This window comes from Vollenhovia emeryi, unplaced genomic scaffold (genome assembly GCF_000949405.1).
Source record: "Vollenhovia emeryi isolate VEMERY1.0 unplaced genomic scaffold, V.emery_V1.0 DF939648.1, whole genome shotgun sequence".
In the NCBI taxonomy this organism is placed as follows: Eukaryota; Metazoa; Arthropoda; class Insecta; order Hymenoptera; family Formicidae; genus Vollenhovia; species Vollenhovia emeryi.
Window position 1 is genome coordinate 1 of NW_011966718.1, and position 4,290 is coordinate 4,290.

The window sequence follows — 4,290 nt, forward strand, 5'->3', positions numbered from 1 at the left end:
CACACACACACACACACACACACATTTTGTAAAAATATGATTTTTTGACGTTTTAAAACATTTTAAACATATTGCCAAAGAAAACTGGAAAAAAAAATTTTTCACGAAAACAAAGCTTCATCTATGAGGAAGCAAAAGTGTTCATGTACGGATTCCGCGAAATTTCAAACATCTATAACTCAAGAACTAATCAACCGAATATTAATAAATTATATGAAATAGGGGTAGAAAAAACAGGAAAGAATATTAGAATTAGAAATAGCCCGATATCTCAAAATTTGCAAAAGTTAGAGCAACCACAAACATTTCTTAAAAAATTCAAAATTTTTTCAAAAAGAAACCCGTTTACTGATCATCCCAAAAATCAATACCAACCTTCCTTTAGTGATTCTCGACGTTTTAAAAAAAAATTAGCCCGATATCTCAAAATTTACGGAAGTTAGTGCAACCACAGACATTTCTCATAAAATTCAAAATTTTTCAAAAAGAAACCCATTTACCGATCATCGCAAAAATCAATACCAACCTTCCTTTAGTGATTCTCGACGTTTTAAAAAAAAATTAGCCCGATATCTCAAAATTTACGGAAGTTAGAGCAATCACAGACATTCGAATATGCGTACATACACACATACACATACACACATACAGACATTTTGTAAAAATATATTTTTTTTTACGTTTTAAAACATTTTAAACATATTCCCAAAGAAAACTGGAAAAAAAATTTTTTCACGAAAACAAAGCTTCCTCTATGAGGAAGCAAAAATTGATTTCGATCGCTATATTAGATCCACCATTTTTTATTTACAGTTCTTGACATCAGATTCGGAATCAGCGATCCCGGAAACTTAGTATCGACTTTCATGCATATTTTATCCAAAAAATAGTTTCGGTCGCCATATCGGATTTGCCATTTTGAATTTACAGTTTTTGATATGAAATTCGGAATCAGCGACCCTGAAAACTTAAAGGGTGCAAGTTTGAAAGAGGTTAATTTATTTTATTAATTTTGGCCACTTTTTCGGGTCTCCCGGCCCACTGTGCAGTGGTCAGCAAACACCGTACATCACTTGGTCATGATTTTGATTGGTCTGCTCCGCATGTATTACACGGAGAGAATAACACGAGAAGGAGAGAGATAGCCGAAATGGTTTTTATAAAAAGGACTAAAGATACAATCAATTTACAAAATGACACAGAAAATCTCAACGATATTTACAACCGAATTATCGATTTAACTTAATTTCTGACACATTCATTTATTCATTTATTTATGTTATTTATTTCTTGACCTATTATTTGACTTTTACTTGTTTTTACCGATACCCTTTACATATCGACTTTAGTCAGTCATGTTTTGTCAGTGCTCAAACTAAGTTCACGTAACATGTAAGTCTATAAGTCTATTTAAAGATATCTTGGCTTCTCTCTTTCTGTAACACTCTCGATTTTAGTTTAGGATTATAATGACTATCCTCGCAACACCGCTAAATACACGTGATCCTATGCACGATTAACATAGGTAATACACATTTATATAACCGCTAACTTAATATCACAAATGTGATCACTTTATTAATCTATAAAATTCAATTTTGTAGTTACAATCGCTTGAAAAGGACCAAAACCCATGGTCGAAACGTAGCAATACCAAACCATTAAAATTGCCAGATATGGTCAACCAAATTAGATGTTTTTAATTTTTGCTGGCGACCCTGAAGAGTTTCTGATTAGTTTATGAGCTTGCTCTACGATCAAGTCAGATAACCTACGGCGTGGCAAAAGAATAGGGTGCTTCTCTTCGAATGAGAACGGAGAATGTTCGAGAGGACCTCCTATTAAGATTTAGTCTTTCCCGAAAGTGATCGAGAGAATGTCCGTATAGCAACAAGGAGAACGATACAATGTTAATCACGCTATGTATGATGAGACAAAAACACTTTATTAAGAGGCTCGATGAGATCACCACTACAGGTACACGAAAAAGGATGCAGGCGGATACAACGTGTTCACGCCGTGCGCTCTCGAACAGTACAGCAGGATCAGTAGTGCGCGCGCAGAGACAAAAGAAAGGTTACGCGCTTGGCAACACGCGAGTACAGAACGACATTAGGACGCACTCATAATAACGCATATCAGACTAAACGAAAACTTAAAATAAACACGCAGAATTTCAATCTTAACACTCCCACTATTCAAGTGTTTCATTTTGTGTACCTTTTAACATGTTGTGATTGCACTCATTCCGATCATTTTTAACAATATTTTAAATCTTTCTCCACATAGGGCTTTAGTTAAGAAGTCAGCACATTGCTCATTCGTACTAACATATTTTACAGTCAAGTCGCCAGAGATAAATCTCTCTCTTATGTAGTGATATCGAATGTCGACGTGTTTAGTCTTCTTATGAAACTCTGGGTTCTTTATTAGCTTAATCGCACTTTGATTGTCCACAAGTAAGACTGATGGTTGGTCACATCGACAATCGATATCCCTTAACAATCGACGCAGCCATACTAACTCTCTGCTAGCCATACTAGCCGCAACATATTCCGCTTCGGTTGTGCTTAAGGAAACCATGCTTTGACGCTGCGATGTCCATGACACGGCTCCTCCTGAGATCACGAAAATATAGCCAGTGGTAGATCACCTGGTTGCGGTATCTCCCGCGTAATCTGCATCTGAGTAACCTGTCAAGGTTATGTTATCATTACGACCCTGGTATCTGATTCCAAGATCCATCGTTCCGCACAAATAGCGAAAGACCCTCTTTACAGCACGCCAATGTTCGTCTGATGGACATGATAAAAACCTACTTAAGAAATTAACAAGTATGCTAAATCTGGGCGTGTTAACTGCACAAGGAACATTAATGACCTTATCGCTTCACGATATGGAAAATTAACAGTGTCGTTATCACTTGTATTACTTAATGATGCAATGGAATGTGGATCCGCGGGCGTACACATTGATCTCGCATCAATCATGCCAAATCGAGTGAGGATGCGCTCGATGTAGCGATGTTGGTGGATAAAAATTATTCTCCTCCCTCGGTCACGTTTAATTTGCATGCTGGCGAATAAACTCGGGCTTCCTTCAGTAATTTCAAAAGAGTTTCTAAGCGCATCGAGCACTTCATCGAGCGCCTCCTTCGACTCGGCAAGCAATAGTCCGTCATCCACATATAGAGCTAGAAAAACAGAGACATTCTTAAAACATCCTTTATATACGCATGAGTCCGCATTACTTGGTACGAGACTAAAAGCTTTCAAGAAGGAATCGAATTTAGAGTTCCACTGCCGTGAGGCCTGCTTAAGACCATATAACGATCTTTGTAATCGACACACTTGACCTTTACTTGCGTTGATACCTTCCGGTACGTCCATATAAATCTCCTCGTGGAGATCACCGTGCAGGAACGCAATCTTTATGTCAAATTGCTCCACTTCGAGATCACGTTCCGCTGCCATGGCCAGAAGGTTTCGTATTGATTCGTATCGAACCACCGGTGAGAAGACCTCCTCGTAGTCGATACCAGGTTTCTGCGTGAACCCCTTTGCACACAGTCGAGCCTTGTAGCGCCAATTATCTTCGGGTGATGTCCCTTTTATCTTGAACACCCATTTGCAGCCTATGGTCGACTTGTTTTTTGGTAAAGACGTTAACTTCCAGGTACCATTTTTGTCGTGTGCGCTGAGCTCATCGTCGATCGCTCTAGTCCATTTCTCAGCATCTTCTCCTGAGGTTGCTTCTTTAAAAGTCATCGGTTCTTTCACTTCCATCAGATTAGCCTCGTATCTTTCAGGCTTCTTGATTTTGCTTCTGTCTCTTAAATGACGGTTTTGCATTACATCTTCTTGATGAATCTCTTCTTCCGGATTCTCGTCATCGATGATTCCTTCCGACTCTCCTACTGGTGGTAAATTCTCAATCGCTCGTCGGTCCTTCTGTGATGGATTGTTCTCAAAAGGAAGTGATATTTCGTCATTTGTTAGCGAAATCTCCATGTCTCGAGATTCATTAAAGCTGACATCCCTGGACACAGTTATCTTACCAGTATGTGAATTATATAGCCAGTAGTTTGATGATTCATGATCATAACCAACAAATATTAACTTTACGGATTTTCTATCCCATTTAGTTCTCTGTTCCTTGGGAACATGCGCAAAAACTTCAGAGCCAAATATCTTAGCATGTGCCAGATCTGGTTTCTTACCCATCCAGACTTCGTATGGTGTAGTGCCTTTTGTACGAGTTGTTGGCGTTCGATTCAACACGTATGCGGCC